Source organism: Dipodomys spectabilis, unplaced genomic scaffold (genome assembly GCF_019054845.1).
Source record: "Dipodomys spectabilis isolate Male_0828 unplaced genomic scaffold, ASM1905484v1 ptg000009l, whole genome shotgun sequence".
Lineage (NCBI taxonomy): Eukaryota > Metazoa > Chordata > Mammalia > Rodentia > Heteromyidae > Dipodomys > Dipodomys spectabilis.
Window position 1 is genome coordinate 25450027 of NW_024870686.1, and position 19005 is coordinate 25469031.

Consider the following 19005-nt stretch of genomic DNA (forward strand, 5'->3'; position numbering starts at 1 on the left):
CTCTCAAATGTTTTTTTACTTTCATGCGATTGTTTCTAACACATTTATAAGATTATTTCTTTGTTGCTTTGCATGTCCCTCCCCCACGGTATAACCCCTGCTTTCACTGTATTTGATGTTGTTATAATTTGTGGAGGGGAAAGGAAAAAACAAATCGTTTAAATAGGGATACAGGTGGACCCATTGCAACAATGAGACGTATATAAGTCATATGTCAAAAACGAACTTTACAACTTTGGTGGTGGTGGGGAGGAGGATTGGGTGGGGGAAACAAAGGAGGAGGCTACAATGCTTGATTAGAAATGTACTCATTATCTTGCCCTTGTAACTGTAACCCCTCTGTACAGTACTTTCACAATAAAAAAAAAATAAAAAATAAAAAGATTTCTTAACAGAGGTTGAATTTCTATTTCTATGCTTCAACATTATTCAAATAATTTCAGAATAAATAATACAGATGAATTAATTCTACTATTTCTAAAACAGCAAAATAAAACAGTGCAGTTATTGAAAACCTAATTATTAATTATTATTAATTATTTTTAATACCTAAATGTTCCTGATAATTGTATTTTTGAATTATAAGTTCGTGACCTTTATTAGAAAGTTATTTTAAAACATTTCACCACTTAAGAAAAATCAAGGATAACAGTAAGTTGAGTGAAGACACTGCTGTGTTATGTCCTAAGTATGTTAGAAACCTGGTTTGTAAAACAATGGTCCATGAAACATCAGATTAATACAAGGCGATGTGGACCGAAAGCCAATAAAATTGTTTTCACTAGAGTTTAAAACTCTGAAATGGATATATTGCTGGTGAAATACACATTAGATGTTAATTTATGTGTTTGGAAATTGCTGTCACTTTCTAAAATTTCCCATTTGCCAAATAAAGCTTAGCATTAAATGATAAATATTATCACACTATCCTAATAAAGATGTAGATCACCATTTCATTTCACAGAAGTGCCCACTTAATGTTAAGAGCACTGATTTGCAAATATGGGCAGTTAAATTTCTGTTTATGTAAGCAAGCTGGGCAGGGTTTCAGTAGGAAAAAGCTTATAAGAAGCCATTTAGAGATCCTGTATAACATGAATCTTAATAAAAAATAATCCTGTTCCAATTACAGATAATACATCTTTATCAGTAGTGCTGTTTTTATTTAGTAACAGAGTCATAATGCTATAATTGAGTTCTTTTAATTACAGATTGAAAAAATAACATATAGCTTACTGTACCTGGACATTCCTACACTGAGATCTTACTGCCAAGATATTTTGAAATACTTTAAATGAGCTCATCAGCTTCTATTTTTATATCTAAGCCATTTTATCACAAGAGAAATAAAATGTTGTTCAATATTAAGTATTTAAAATAGTACTATGACAAAATCCCTTCATATGTACCTGCCAAAAACTGTTCTCTACTTTGTATATTGCTGTGCTTATGTATTTATATTCTAGAATGTTCTTTCTAAAATGGGAGACATTGGAAATACTCTATTTCCCCTGACTTTTTTTTATCATGATGGTACAAATTAGAGACCACAGTAAATTTAAGAGTATAGTGTATGTCAGTACACTTTAGAGAAATGTTCATAACTAATGTTGATATTTTTCAGCAAAAAATCTATTTTATATTGTCTTACATTTTCAGTAAGATGAAAGTGTTGCATTGAATCTAGTTGGGCTTGATTTTTTTTTTTGTCAGCCATGGGGCTTGAACTCTGGGCTTGGGTGTTGTCCTCAGCTCTTCACCTCAAGGTTAGTGCTCTACCACTTGAGCTACAGTGCCACTTCTGGTTTCCTAGTGGTTTATTGGATATAAGAGTTTCACGGACTTTCCTGCCCGGGCTGGCTTTGAACCACAATCCTCAGATCTCAGCCTCCTGAGTAGTTAGGATTACAGGTGTGAACTACCAGTGCCTAGCTTGGGCAACATTTTTTTATGGTCACTGGGGTAGAAATTTTGGATCAAGATAAATAAATTAAGTGCACAGGTTTTCTGTCTGGAAGTAGTACATGTTTCATACTGATCACAAATCAGGACATCTTTGGTGTTGATATTATGCTAAAAACCATCTCATTATCTATTTATCATCTATCAGTCTATCATATCTCTATATAAATACATGTGCAAATACAAATTTACATATATATTTGATCTCTATAAATAGAATGCCTTTCAAAAAGTAAATCTTATATATCAGTCTCTTTCTATCTGATCTCTATAAACAAAATGCCTTTAGAACAAATGTTCCTGATTATAATATGAGTATTCAGCCATTCTCTTCAAAAAGTTATGGACTATCATTTACTAAAATTTACATTTAAGTTTTTATCTCTGGGATTTATGGAGTATAAATTTATTTTATGTCATTTTTGGTCATTTTTCTTGATAATTAAATTATGATTCAGGTTGTTTGCTATATCCCTGTGTGTTTGGTTGGCATTTTGGAAATATATTTTTCCAAGTAAAATCTTCAGTTACATGCTGTTATCTACCCCTTCCTCAAATTCTCTCTAATTCAAATTCTGTTTCCCTGGCTTCTATTTTGCTTCTCCCTCTGTTCACTGCGTCCTTCAGCCACAGCCTGCATGTGTGAATGTACTTGTGAAATATTTGTGGACATTAAGATGCATTAGTAATCTAGCTAGTAAATTGAGGAGATTGCCTCACTGAGAATAAGAAACTTTTTAAAAATACTTCTCTTGTCAAGGAGTATTGAAAGACTTTTTTCACATCGTTTCATAGCTGGCTCATTCCATTGAGGCTACTTGGTGCCCTATTCTCCTGCAGCTAGCAATGTTTGTGTGGTCACCACCCTAATGTGTGGCTTTTGTGTTACTATAGAAGTGCCTCTTCTATCCTAGTTGATATTGATGTTGGTCATACTATAAAATGCCTCGAGAAGAGTAAAAGGACAATGTACTGTTAATCTTCTACTCAATCCATAAAGAGTTCAATAAAATGACATTTTTAAAGGACAAGACCATTTTAGATATCTTTATCCTATTAATCTAACTACCTGTCCATCTGACTTCTTACTTACACCCACACAACATGCACACACGCATACAGGCATGCGCACATGGCTGAGTGTGAGAATAGGCACAGATTCTGTTTCCTATCATTTCCTTTGTGGTTCTTCTTTCATTATGCCAACGTTCATTTATTTTCTCTTTCAAAGTATTAACCAGCTTCCTTTTGTGGATAATACCTAATCTACATCTCTAGTTTAAATAATCTTCCTCATGTTTCAGTACCCTAAGTACATATCTTTAACAACACTAGATGAATGTACACTTAACCAATGTATTATAAATCCAGATAACACAAAGACTGCATGGATAGAATTGATATATTTTTATCTTACATGTTATCCTAATCACATATGGACAATAAGATGTATTTCATACCCCTATAATTCAGTCATATGTTTGTTAACTTATTTGTCTGACATTGCTGTTTGAAAGATCTTCATATTGTTGAATTATCTTCGCATCATGGAAACAGTATTATTTTATCAAATGATGAACACTTGAATATAAAGGTAGTCTCCACATTTAACAATTTAAGTGATAATACATTCAGATATTATTTTGAATACATATATACCTGTGTACACATTCTGTTAGAAAAAGTTATTTATACTGAAATAATTTAAATTCAACTTGTGTTTTGTAAAACCTTAGGCTACTAAATGATATGACATACTTTCCAGCCTATAAAGTACTCAATTATTTCTTGAAAATAAAATGTACATGCCCTTAGAAAACTTGTTTTCTGTAATATCTTATTTGAAAAAAGGCTCTTGATGTATAAATATCATTTTCATTCATGAACACAGCAATTACTCTTTGATTTGTTTTATCTTCACTTTTAGGGTGTTAAACTTACACTATTATTTTATTAACCAGAATTCTTCATCAGAATTAAAAGACATTGAATAGATGTTAATTTCTGGGAACTATAACCAGAAACAGAAAAAATATTTTTACAAATGGACAAATAAGATTTATTGTCAGATAAAACTGATATAATAATATCATTTTCTTTTCTACATTTTTATTTTTGTAGTTGGGTTTTATTTTGACAAGCCTTTATAAGCATAGCATTACTTTGAGAAATCATATTTTGCAGCTTTTAATGTCTGCATTTCAAACTGAATCAGAATTTTACTTTTGGCAACTGTCAGGTGTACCAATTCAAATATAGAATGACTTTCTTTTGAATGGGTTGATAGAATTGGGTGCACCTGTATTGAAATGTACTTATAATTTGTTTTATACTGTTCAATAGGAAGTTTATTCCATTGGGATTGTAGAGAAAAGTGAATTCTATTTATACTTGTATACTTTATATGGATAACAAGGATAGTTAATCAAATAGCTTCTGTTATTTGGGGCTGAAAAGTTCCAGCAAGCAGAGTTGCAGCCTTTTAAGATTATTTCAGGAACATGCATGAAGATTGGAATAGCATCAATTTAATTGGCAGCCAATCCATTCCTTTTCACTAGTTAGATACCCAAGTCATGAATTGCAATGAGAATTAAATTTGCTTTCAGAACCTGTAATATGTGATGTAAAAACCAATAATGTGGGGAAAACCTCTATAATTCCTTCCTCCTAAAGAAAAATACTGTGTCTTTATTGATTAGTCACACGCTCCAGAACTCAAGAGCTACACTTTTACCAGTTGATAACAGTATTTTATGGATATTTTTCTTTGTCAGTTTAACAGTTGTTGGCTTGATGCTAAATATCTATATTCTACAATTATTATTCTTTACTATTCAAATAGTTACTAAAATAGGATGTACATTTCAGAGTTTGGTTTAAATGTGAAAAATCTATTTGAGAAATGAGCATCTACCATGATGGTTCAAAAGCAAAGAAGGAAGTTTTTTTTCCTCCCCCCCAAAGGAAGCTTAAGGAAAGAAGGCTGGACTGAAAGACAGTCACAGCCCCAGAAAGAAGATCTGCATGTCAGCAAACTTCCAGAGGCTCAAAAACTGGGGCTCTAGAGACAGGAGAGATATCCTCCACAGAGCTCTCCAGAAAATGCAAGCTTGCCCAAAAGACTATCACACAGTTGCTTTGACCACTGAGACTATCATGAAACAGTCTGGGAACATCACATTCATGTTCATGTGGAGGTCATGTCCAACATGCACAAGGGCAAAGAGCCTGTGAAAAAGCTCCTTGCCTTTGGTGTGGCCCTTGTTGACCCCCTGGCCAGAGCTGATGCAGAGAAGAAGCTATCTAACTATGCCCTGATTATGGTGCTTTATCACCAACAAAATGGACCTTAAAAGAGGCCAATTGACTAATTCTAAATAGAGATAGTTGTACTGTAAAAAAAAAAAAAATTCAAAAACCTTTTTATAAAAGCCACAAAAGATGAAATTCAACTTTCAGTTCAGAAGTAGACTACAAATAACTAGACACATTCTAACCAATCCTTTTGAACACAAACTCCTCATCTATTCTTAGGCTAACACTGTGCTTTTTAACAATGATTCATTAGTATAACAGAATGTATTTACCCTCTTATTGCTGTCTGTTAATTAGGATAGAGTAATACAGAATCTTGATCTATGTTAGATTGCCCTACTGCTTCTTTTGATCTTCATATTCTTTTGGCTATTTTTATGTCAATTGCCTTTTCTTTATCATATTATAGATAAAAAATTGAAATTTCACCAAAGGAGAAAATCTTGGTTTGCTTTTTTGTTGTTATTTTGTTTTTCATGGGTCATGGAGTTTTTGGGGCCTGGGCACTGTCCTGGAGCTCCTTTGTTCAAGGCTAGCACTTTACCACTTTGAGCCATAGCTCCACTTCCTGTTTTGGAGTGGTTAATTGGAGATAAGAGTCTCATTGGGATTCTTCTGCCAGAACTGGCTTTGAACCGATCCTCAGTTCTCAGCCTCCTGAGTAGTTAGAATTACAGGCATGAGCTACTGGATCCTTGCTTAATTTGTTTTTGATAGACATTATGCTGATCAGTGGTTCATATTTGGAAGATTTCTTAGAGTTAATTTGTGGCATAAATTTTGGGGGAATTGTCCTGCTTCAATCTTACCATTTATTTATCCACATCTCACCTTTATTTGGGTCTTCTTTAAATTTATATATTTAAATTTACATAGTGGTACACATCTTTGATAGTCAAATATCTTTGAATATTCCATGTTCTCACTTTTTTGTGAAAGATATCTTTCATTCTCATCTTAAAACATTTTTATTGTTCATTATGAAGTTTGTTTTGTTTTGTTTTTTCAAATGTGGCTTTACTAAGTAACAACACTAGTGAGGTCTCTTCATTTTGTGAGTGCAATGAGAGATTTTTTTGACTTTCTACATAAATACTCATGGAGTTCTCATATAAATATTCTTTTTTTCTAATCTTTATAACTCTCATTATTTTACTTCTTTTTTTTAGTGACTAAGCCTGTTCAGTAGCTCATGAATACAGACTGATTAAGTTTTTCATGACCATATTTCAAGATTTACTGTGGTATTTTCTGATATTTTTCAATGGTTGTCATTTGTCTCATAGAATATTCTAATAGAATATTCTATTTTTAATTTCCTGCTTGTAGGACATCAAATGCTTTATGAAATATATATAGTTTTCTCTTTGTAAATGTTATGTCTATAAGCCATATTTCTCGATTTTTTTAGTTTGTAGAATAATTCCATTTCAAACTTTTATCTAAAATATTTGTGCCATAATCATAGTAGGAAAAGTTTTAAAAAATAACATTTTTAGTACAGATGCATAATGAAGAGCTTCAAGTTGCATTAACACTTCTCTTTTTTTCTTCTTTCTCTGACATAGAGCCACTACCATGATTACAGTGTGGCAGAATGATGGATTGAGAGTGTGGCTCTTAAACTCCCTGCTTTGATTCAAGTTCTCTTTCTGCCTCACTAGCTGTGTGATTAGACACATTGTTTAACTTCTCTTGATTTCAGTTGCTTCATCTGTAAAATTGAGAATAATAAAAGGATCAAATCAATGATTACTGAATTAATACATGTTCAGTACTTATAAGTGAAGCCAGCATACAATATGGTACACATCTACAAAGTTTAGCTAATTTAAAAGAAATGTCACTCAATAAAATACTCAAAAATATTTTTCACTCAAAAACTAAAAGTAAAAAAGATTTTAAACAAAAAGTCATACATTTACAGAGTAAGCTATTAGATTTTATGTAGATATATTATAAAAAATTAAAAAGCTACATAAGAGCTAAATGAAAATGAATAATGAAATTGAGTGCAGGTAGCTTACACCTGTATCTTAGCCACTCAGGAGGCTGAGATGTGGAGCATTGTGGTTCAAGGCCAGCCTGTCAGAAAAGTACTTAAGACTTTCCTTTCAAATATTTAATATGCATATATTAAAATGCAACCAGGTAACCAGAAAAGATGAATGGGGTTGGGACAGATCAAGACAACTGTCAAAGGGGTAATATTGATCAAGTAGTAATCATAATCTGACATGTTGAATTGAGACTTTTTGTACAACTACTTGAAGAAAATAATAATAATAATAATAATAATAATAAAATAATGATAATAGACTCTATCTCCAAAACAACCATTGAAAAGTTGTACTGGAGGTATGGCTCAAGAAGTAGAGTCCCAAACAAGCAAACTGAGCAATTATAAAACCCTGATACTGGGAGAAAAATGATAATAAGGGAAACCACCCACTAGCAAATAATAAGGAAAGCAAACTAAGGATTTTTAAAAGCCATTGTTACCTATACAGTATAAGAAACGGAAGCAGGACAGGGATTAGTAGAACCCAGCAGTTAAGAGTAACAGGTAGGAACTGGGAACAGATGGTAAGCAAAACTACAGAAAAGCCACAACTGCTTTCTCATGTATAGAGATAGTAAGAAGGGGTTAGGACTCTGGTCCTCTCCTTCCTTCCAAATTTGCTCCAATTCACCCTAGTAAGCTGCAAGGATATTGGCTGAAGAGCATAGAGAGTGAATCTCAGGTAAAATAGATAAATGTCCAGCACAACAGGAAAATTTATGTATGCTCTGAAAGAAATAGAACTCATTTTTATTACTGTTTATTATGTTAGTCATCTTCCTTTCTTTCTTTGTTTTCCCAGATATTTTATTTTATTCTATTTTATTTTTATTGTGAAAATACTGTACAGAGGGGTTACAATTACATAGGCAAGGTAATGAGTATATTTCTTATCAAGCATTGTTGCCTCCTCCTTTGTTTCCCCTTCCCATCCTTTCCAATCCTATCCCCCGCCCCCCAGAGTTGTAAAGTTCCTTTTTCAACATAACGTCTTCCTTTCTTTATTGAACAAGAAATACTTGAGATTAGCAATCCAAGATGAGGAGAGTTAATTTGGACTCAGGTCTGCAGATGTTTCAGTCCACAGTAAGGCTTCTTGTTTTGGGGAATGTAACAAGAGAGGAAGAAGCTGGATTTTACTGCTTCCTTCTTGGCCACACTCCCAGTTAATCTAACTTCCTTTCACTAAACCCCAGTAGCATTACAAACAGATGGCCAAGCTATACATATGGACTCTTGGGAGATAGCTATGATCTAAATCATTGCAAGTAGATATTATTTACATATTTTCTAAGTAAAATAATATTGTTCTATCATAAAATTAAGGATGAGATCTTGGCGTTTTTCTTGGTAACTCAAATTCAATTCATAAAACATCATCAAAAATACTTCTATAGCATGAATTTAACTGAAAAGTAATTCTTGTTATTCCATATAGCTATTTGGCAATTAGGGTTGTCTGTAAAATTCAGCAATCAAAGCTACTATAAAATAGGGATTTAAATAACATGTCAATTTGTTCATTAAAATTAATTATGTGAAAATCTGTAATGTATTTGTTGCTTTTTCTTTCCTGGGGTTTGAGCTCAGAGCCTGATGCTGCTAGGTGGGGCTTTGAGCCATACCTCAACCCAAACCATGAGTCTGAATAATTATTTTCATATACCAAGGGATCATAATACAGTTACCCTAGAATATTTACGAAGTTACAATTTTTAAAAGATAAACTATCACTATGAAATTATAAATTATTTAAAAAAGAAACATGCATTTTAAATAATTAAAATATCTTGTAAAGCTTGATTCTAATCTTCTTCCCCCTTTGTTAAATCATATAGTTGGTATTCTATATATTCTTCATAAAATAGTATTTTAAATATATTTATGGATTTATCTACATTGCCCCACAATAGCTTCAGTTTGAAATATTTTACTTAAATTATTTGAACTTCTTTCAGGATGCATCTATGTGTTATAAAATTGTTACTATTATTTGCCCAAAATTATTGTTTTCTCTTACTCTGGAACAATAGTTTAAAGATTCTCCTTCATGTTTATCAACTTTTCCTTCTGACTATAATGTTATGGACTGTATTCTGAGCAAATATCTTAATATTGTCTCAACTATTGATCATTTAGTTAAGTCTCTCTCCTGCTTACTAAGTGTATATTTTTTCTTTTACTTTGTTTTTTGAATTCTGTCTATTTTTATTGACATACATTAGTACTGAGGGGGTGGATTTCATTGTTAATCTCTATACATGTTTGCAATACATGCCACTCACTCTCACATACTCTAATTTTTAAATTTCTAGTGATTCTTAGGCTTCCTTTTTATTTTTCCTGTTTCTGTATGCGTGTTTCTTTTCCTTAAACTATAATTATTTTATCCATTTAATAAAAACAAACACTAATTTGTTTGTTTAAATATTCATTATTTCATTTATTTTTGCCTGGGTTTATTAACCTAATTAATTATATGTGTGCTTTGTTTTAGAATTCATATTTTTTATTTATTTTTTATTGTGAAAATACTGTACAGAGGGGTTACAATTACATGGGCAAGAAAATGAGTACATTTCTTATCAAGCATTGTAGCCTTCTCCGGGAAGGGATGGGAAGGGGAAACAGAATTCATCTTTTATTATCTTCCTAAGGTTGTTTTCATTACTGAGAAGTAATTCTCATTTTTTATTTTATTATATATCATATTTGTTTTGTATGTATATTAATATGCTATTGTTTGTTGTTTGGCTATTTTTAATTGTAAATGTGATTCATTTGTTTTAGAATTCATCTTTATTATCTTCCTAAGATTTTTTTCCACTCTGTGGCCTCATTTTTCTCTCTACTTTTCCTTTATCTGACCTTCTCCCTAAACCTTTTTTATCTAAATATGCTATAGTTCTTTTGAAGTACATGAATATTCTTCAAAGACAAATGACTGTTAATGATGGAAGAGTAGTGAGGATTCCATCCAATGAAACTAACAATATTGTGGATATTGGGGCAACTGTCAGAGGAAAGGGTTGGGTCAAAACCTGGGGACAATGCTTGGGCTGTTTCTTCCTGTTAATGGATGGAGACTCCAGTCCTCTGACTACATGCTTGTCTGTTTGTCTGTCTGTCTTTCTGTCTGTCTGTCTGTCTTTTATCTACTTTGCCCCTATCACTCTGGTGCTTGGGAATCAAATCCACTGCTTCCAGCTTGGGGAGCAAGCACTCCTCTAATAAGCTACCTCTCAATTGTCTTCAGTGTCTCTTACTGCAGGGACACCAATGACTTTGGCAACTGTCTTTGTAGTTGGGAAACTTTACTTTGTCGTTATTTTTTAGCAGTAAAGCCTGATTTGAGGGTAGGAGGGAGTGTCTCCATATTTTTGGAACTAGTTCTGCTTCCTCTTTTCCTTGAATATTTAGTGGAAACTTCTCTTTCCCAATGCTTTGTAGGATTTGCCTTCAGCTCTAATTGCTGAGATCTACTGTATATTTAATTTTTTTTCTTGAATGGAGGGAGGAAGAGTGAACAAAAGGAGCCATTAGAACCAATTAGAACTAATGTAGCTTATATAAAAACTAAACTACATAACTTAAAGGTAGGGATGTGATGGGAGGAATAAATGAGAAGATGGAAGAAGTGAAATTGATCAAGAAGCATTGTACTCATAACCTGACATCAAATTTTAACCTCTTTGAACATCTACTTAAAAATAATAGCTAAAAAGAACCTAAAGCCCCCCTGCCACACACAATCACCTTACGTGTAGGTTTCCCATTGCTCTGAATTCAATTCAAACATTATGAATGAGAAATGCAGCTGGCCATGTTCTTATGGTCATTTCTATTTTTATAGTTGAAACAAAATGCTTAAATAGGAATACAGGTTGACACATTGTGACAATGAGATGTACAAGACACTATGTTGAAAAACAAACTTTACAATTTAGGCTGGGGGGAGTGTAGTTCCGGAGGTGGGGAGGGAAGGGATGGTAGGGGAAAACAAAGTGGAGGTAACAATGCTTGACAGGAAATGTACTCATTACCTTGCTCATGTAACTGTAACCCCGCGGTACAGTATTTTTACAATAAAAATGTATTTTAAAAAAAGAAAACCTAATCAAACTCACTGAGCAGAAATGTGGAGAATTACTTGATCTTAAACTTTACGTATTTTATGTCATATCATACTAGTGCTCTATATGATTGTACAGATGTATAACTGTGTTTTAATGTGGAGATTTTCTTACTTGTATATGAACATATATTGCAGAAGTTTATGTTATTTTTTTTCTTAGTTAAGAACCGGCCCTTATTACATGTCTTAGCTGGGGATTTCTTTTCTTTTTTTTTTCATATGTATGTCTTAATACTGCACTACATATGTTGCAGCAGTCAGGATTATTAAAATCAAGCTACAATTAAGTTAAATTTCATTGTCAGAATGAGTCTAGGGAACTCAGGTGTTTTTTTTTCCCCTAGCTTGGCATAATTTAGAAAACTTCTTGTAATTAAGAGTTTTTAGAATTTGGCTAAAAGTCAACTGTGAACCATCTGTGGCAGAGACGAACTACATGCTCCTAAAACTTGCTTCTTTCTCCTGGCCACCCAGCTGAGTTACTATAATCAGCTGCTCACGTGGAAATGTGACCCTACCTTGTAGTTGAATGTTCACTGAGCAGAAGAGCTCCTACCAGAGGCTGTGTCTACTCCAAGGACTCCATTTTCCTGTGACCAACTGCTGCCTGGTATCAAGGTGACAGAATCAGTGCCACCTGAATCTCTGAGCCAATTCTCAGAAGAGAGCCATAAAAGAGATTCACTCAACCAGAACATTACTGAATTTATTTTGGTTGAGATTTGGACATTTTTACCACTGAGAATTCAAGAGATTCCTGGAGTTGAAAGAATGAAAAATTAGTACCCTTTCCTGGGTTTAATGAAGATGATAGGTTTCAGAGTTTCCTGAAGATACCATACCTGAAGATGGTCAATTCCTTATGTAACTTACAAGTACACCGCCTACCTTTACACCATTTTGGATATTTATAATAACTAACATCATGTGAATCATATATAATAGTTGGTACATTATGCTATTTAGGAAATGATGAAAAAGTATCTTTACATGTACAGTGGAGATGCAGTATTTTGTATAATACTTGCTTTCTATGATTGGTTGAATTCCCACATGCAGCAGGCCTGAATCTAGAGGATAGACATGAAGCATCTGGAATTATTTTTATGGTGAATGTTGCTGTTTTTCAGCATTGAATTATGTAAATTCTCCATTTGAATTTTGCATTTCTTAAGATAATTTTATTTCTTTTTCATTGTGAAGGTGATGTATAGAAGGGCTACAGTTACGTAAGTAAGATAATGGGCATATTTCTTTTTAAACAGTGTTAGCTCCTCCTTCTTTTTCTGGTGTGCTTTCTCTCCCCCCAGACTCTGCACCCCCCCCAAGTTGCAAAGTTCATTTCCAACATAGTGTCTAGTGATTATCACTGTTACATTGGTTCACCCTTCATCCCACTGTTTCTGATTCTCCTTCCCTTCCCCCAATCAGATAAAATTACATACAAGACAAAGGGTACCAAAATAAAAAACTATAACCACAGGGAACAAACCAAAAGGGGATAAAGAAAGAAAAAAGAAAAAGAAATAACTACAAAAGAAAGAAAAAAAGATTCATATAATGGAGTTTGTTTCTATTGGCATCATTTTATATGGTCGTATGGAACATAGATAATTTTAAATCTATATTTTGGTACAAAAATTTCTACTGCCAGTATATTTTCTGGTTTTTTAAAATAGATTTGTCAACATGATAGAGATTACATATCCTGAAGAAAGAAAAAAAGATATTAAAAGCCAAAAACAACAGATCAATCTGTCTTGTTTATACAGATTTTAAAATTATTTTTTCAATCCAGGAATATATCATAAATGTGACTTTCCAATAGTTTCATTTATTCCATGAAATAAAAGTTTAATACTAGAAAATGTATCATTATTCACAAAACAACTGCTTTGAACATAATACGTGATAAAATTGCAACTTCCCACCCATCATGGAAGCAATTACATCCACCTACGATGTTCGTATGCTGAAATCCTAATCATAAGTACCTCTGTAATTGTATGTAAAGATGCTTTTATAAAGCATCTTACAAAGACACTAACAATTCACAATACACTTTTATGGTACAGTAGTTCCTAATCTTATGTAACTTTTATCTGTACACAAAGAGAATATGGGGACACTGTCACACACAGAGGACACACATGAAGTTGTGGACCAAGAGATGTTCATCTGTAAGCTAAGGGCCAAGTCTTTAGGAAAAACTAACTGCTAACACTCGATCTTGGGCTTCTAATCTTTAGAGCTCAGAAAGTAACTTGTTACATAAGCCACCCACTCTATGATCCTTACTAAGAGGGAAATGTTAAACAAAAGTGTTCCCATTCCTTCTTTCATATCCATATATTCAGGGTAATGATTCTGGTGAAGGTTGTAGCCCAGTGCTAGTGCCTCACACCTAGATATTCAGGAGGCTGAGATCTGAAGATCCCCCATACAAAGTCAGCATAGCCAGAAAAGCTTATGAGATTCTTATTTCCAATTAACCACCAAAAATAGCTGAGGCCATTTACTTATTTTCATTGTCCTTGAGACAATACTGATAATGTATAGGCTTACTGAGAATAAACACAATAATTTAAACATAATACCCAGCACAATTCTTACTAACTCTAGTCGTTATTACAATATTACATTTAGGTAAAACCTCTGACTACTGTGGATATTTTCCACTCAGTATTATTTTCACAGAATATAAACAAGTTAACCTGTCAATTGGAAACTATGAGTGCAGGTGATAAACAAATATGGTATTATAAAGCTAGAATATATAAATGAAAGTAACCTTGACATCTGAAACAATTAGTTTCATATTTCAAAAGAAATTATACTTGTAATTTCATATATTTATTATAGAGTTATTTTGTAAATAAAAATGATGAATGGCTATTTGTTGTAAAACTATTTGACTTTTCATTCTTAACTTAGAATAATATAAAATTCATAAGATGGCGAATCCTGGTGAACTCCAGATCCACCTGGGCTACATATTATGAACCTGTTTCAAACAAACAACAACAAAAAGCATCTACGTGTAAAGGTATTCATCTCAAATTTCATAAAGAAAATACTTCACTTTGTTACATTATTTAACTGAATATTTAAGTTAGTATCTCACGTAGTTGAGCTGTGAGAAATGCTTTCAGTTGTAAATGTGAAATTTACAAGTTAGTATTTTAAAACTTTTGTTAAAAAAAAAATAAATTTCAAAAATAAGTAGCATCACCCCATGTGGCTAATCATTCTTTAACCAGGTCTCATTCATAAACAACCTTATCATCATTCAGGAATGATAGTCCTTTTGTGCTCATGCTACAATGAATTTGGGGAAAAGCACCCAGGGACCAGTTGTGGTAATGTGGTAATTAAGGCTTGAGCAGATGTCAGCATTAATAAGAGACTCAAATGAAGTGTGTGTAATAAATGGCTGCTTTCTGCTGGTATGGCGGGCCTGGTTTCACTGGTAATGGTATCTGGAACTGGTTCAATCCTCAATAACGAACAAACAAAAGCAGTTTAAATAAACCTACTGAGAAATTTATCAACTACTGGAATGCTGAGCAAGTCAAAACTTTACAGACACTGGAGACATTTGGGATCCATGGATTATTAATGCAAAAAAGGGTAAAATTACAAACACAAAGCATGTAATTTAAAATGTATCAAAGGCAAATCAACATAAACTTAACTTTGGACCACGGAGTAGCAAAACTTGTTAGAATAACTCCTATATAAAGGGTTGACAAAACACACACATTTTAGAGAAGTCATTTAATGATGAGATTTTATCATATAACTATAATATATTAAATTATATCCCCCAATGAAAGCAATATAAATAGATGTAACTAAAATTCATATTATTCATATAGGATTTATACATTTGTCACAAAATCACATTTGACAGGAATAGAGTTCATTTCTATTTGGCATGTGAATAGCTTTTGAAAAATAGGCCAAAATGACCCCTTTAATCTGGATTTGGTCACATGAATAGCTTGGTTCAATGACATGTCAACATATCCGACAAAAATAAAGGCTGGGAAAATGTTCACACAATTGCTCCTGTGGCTTGCTGAGATGCAGGCAACCACAAAAAAAATGAGAGACTTTGTGGTGAAAGGTCCAAGTGCATAGACAGATAAGTTAAGTCATGTTAAACAATGCAGCTGAAATAGCTTGAGCAACAAAAAAGCCAAAAGCCAAACATGAAATAACAAAACTGATGCTTTAAGACAACTAAGCTTGGGCATATTGTCAGAAGGAAATGGTAATATCAAAACCTCTGTTGTGTACTGCTGGTCTCCCAAACTAAGAGACCACCACCATAGTTGGAGCAATTTCTTTTGGCCATCCAAGGAAACAAATACAGATAATATTGAAATGCTTTGAATGTGTAGTGTAACATTATAAAGATTATTCTGGATTGAACAGTGAGCATGGATGTAGAGAGGACTATACTCTGCAGAAGACTTCTATAGTTAACCTTGTTATAATTAGTGACACAGAATAGGACCTGAATCTGAGTCAGAAAACAGAACAGAATAGGATAAGTATCTGAGTAAGAAAATGGTACAACACAAGTCACAGTGCCATCCGCAGTACTAATCCACAGGAAATGTGAGGAGACACTTCACTGAGAACTGCTTCAGGCATAGACTGCCCCTGCATCTAGATGCTATAATTCTGAGGGAGTCCTATAATTTTAAAGGAGATCGTGCACATTTCAGAGCTGTCTCATGTAAATTCCCACCTATAAAGACACACTGTGAATAAAAAAGCAACAAATTACATATCATATATTTGTTCTGCATACTCAATGTCTCACTTAGCTATTGGTATCACGCTTTTTACACTTTTGTTAATTTTAATCATAAAAAGTAATACAAATAGATCACAAAACAGAAGCTCAATTTTATAATTCCATATTGTTTTTGTTTTCATTTTATGGATAAGTGCAATAAAAGTGAACTCTTACAGGTATTACCAAATATTAATAAAATAGATACGTGTTGCACTGGATAATAATTATACAATAGCTGTGTCAAAAACATGACATTTTAGAAATATATTTTCAAAGGATGACATTTCAAATAGAAGAAATATATCAGAAAAAATATATTTTTCCATAGAAATTAGAAGTGAGCTCACAAAGTTGTTATTTTGGTTATTAATGGCCAATGATTTGAGAATCACTTGGGGAAATGGATAATATATAAGCTTAATATTGTGGATTCTTATTAATGCAAGACCATGATCCATAATTCATTGCAAAGCCCAAACCAGAAAAAAAAGTATGTGCTGGAATTTCAAACAGTACCCAATATATCTCTCTGCAAACATCACCCAGTCTAGAGGGAAAAAGCCTCCAGTGGGTGTATCAATTTTGGTAGAAATGTTTGAGCCTCAACACCTTTCAGTGTCTACTCAGTTCACATGGTCTGATTTTGGGAAAGAAGAATAGTTGGGGCAAGAAGGTTTTCATGCATGGCTGAGGAGAACTGCTGGAACAGCCTAGCTGAGGGTTATCTGCTGACAGCAGCTTTGAGTCCCAAAGTGGAATGAGTCATGCTAATCGGGAACAGTTGTTAAATTTTATATAAAGTTAGCATGTTCTTAGAGGACATCAGAAATTAGACAAAAGACAGTAGGTTACATGATAGAATTCAACAAATCAAGGGTGATGAGAAAATCAGTATACACGTTCATAGGACAAACAAAATTTGAAAAAGCAAACTGACAAACAAAACATTTTAGTGTTAATGAGAAGCTCTTGATGTTCCCTTTGTGTAAGTTTATACTTCTTACATGGACTGGATTTCTCTGACTGTAATGATTTTTAGAAATGTGAATCTGAAAGGGATATTCTGAGTGAATTTCATGGGGACAAATAATAAAACAGTAAAATTAATAGAAGTCTGAGATTTGAGATTCAAACCTACTTGCAAATATTTATGTTTGTCATAATTGCAAAGACACTGGCAGAGTATATGAGATTCTTGGGTCAAAAGGTTGCAGGCGGCAACGCTGTTCCTCATAGCTGTAGCCAGAGCCAATATTGTTATTAGTTATTCTAGTTTCTTGAGGCGCAAGTGTCCTGGACAGTGAGAAGAAGAGCAATTAACATCAAGATATTCAATAAAGCTCCTTATAAGAAGGAAATCCACATTTAAGAATCCTAACTCTTGGGTATTATACCTTCCTTTGCCCAGAGAGATATTTTCTGTACTATATTGGATTAAGAAGCCATTCCTACTCTCTATGGCTCTTTGAAGAGATCCTCCAGGAAAGGGATCCTGTTTTCAGGATATGTACAAATACTATTAAGCCGCATAGCAATATTATTACAGGTAGCTTGTAAAGTCCTTGTTTCAAGGTGGATATTAGTGTCATTTGTGCTAAGCTAGTTTAATAAGGTGGCACTAAATCCTGCTCAGTTAAGAGGAGATGGATTTACCATTAGGTTGACATTCTTCCTTAAGATGAATGCAGCATTATCTCGCATTTTAAACTGCATAGAGACAATTGAATGATTAGTATGAATGATTACACTATAAAGCCAAGTGTATGTATGCATAAACAACTTACTTCTTGTCTTTTTATTTTAACCTATTTTCCTTCTGAAGTAAAGCAAATAGCCACATTTAAATCACTTCAGAAGTTTTTCTTTGTATTTTAGAAGTGTAGCTTAGAAAGGCTCAGACCTTTTTCTATAATCTCAATGTAAGTATACAGATTATATAAATGAATGCTACACTGAAAAAAATATAGGCAATAAGCCCTGTGACCAGGGTCTACTGCTAGCTACCTCACCTACTATGTTTTCACATGGATTGAATATTTATAGCATCGATTAAATGAGAGCTCTTCTCTCTTTGGATATCTAGCATCTTTTCCCACCTTTTATATAGATGGTCCTTTCAGTTATGAACAGTGCTGAACGTGTTACATATATAGATTGCACTGTGTTTCCTGAAATGATGTCTCTACTAACAATAGCAGAGGCAAAGCCATCAAATTAAAAATGTCACGTTGATGTATGTAGACCTTAGGATTCCATCACTAGTAATACTTCAGCACCAGATGCCACATTTTCCTAAGATGATCTGTTATTTGCTTCTTGGTGAGATTCTAAAAATCCTGCTGATATACAACATTGACTTACTTTATTTCAGAACATAAAAAAAACAGTCATTCTCTGGGCCTTCAGTTTTTAGTACATAAATTTTATTTGTTTTCAAACAGAGACAGTTGATTTACAAGTTGCACATTGAAAACTGATTCTATTTTCTCTCATTGTATTTTCCCATTAACATTTATTTTTGGTAAAATTTGATCCTAATTTTGTTTCCTTGAAGGAATTGAATAATAAAATTCAAGAACAAAGGAAATAGTTTACAAGTCTAAAAGAGCTGAAGAAAGACACCTACATACAATCTGGTGCTGTATATCTCCTTTGAATAAATTCCCCATGAGGCCATAATAATTCAAGAGAAGAGGACAATGTAAATAAAAACCAAAT

At 33.2% G+C, this 19005-nt stretch overlaps 1 protein-coding gene across 1 annotated transcript in view; it reads right to left on the reverse strand.

Moving 5' to 3' along the window:
• Galntl6 (polypeptide N-acetylgalactosaminyltransferase like 6) overlaps positions 1 to 19005 on the reverse strand; it is an 813988-nt gene that overhangs the window by 686629 nt on the left and 108354 nt on the right. The window lies entirely within an intron of this gene.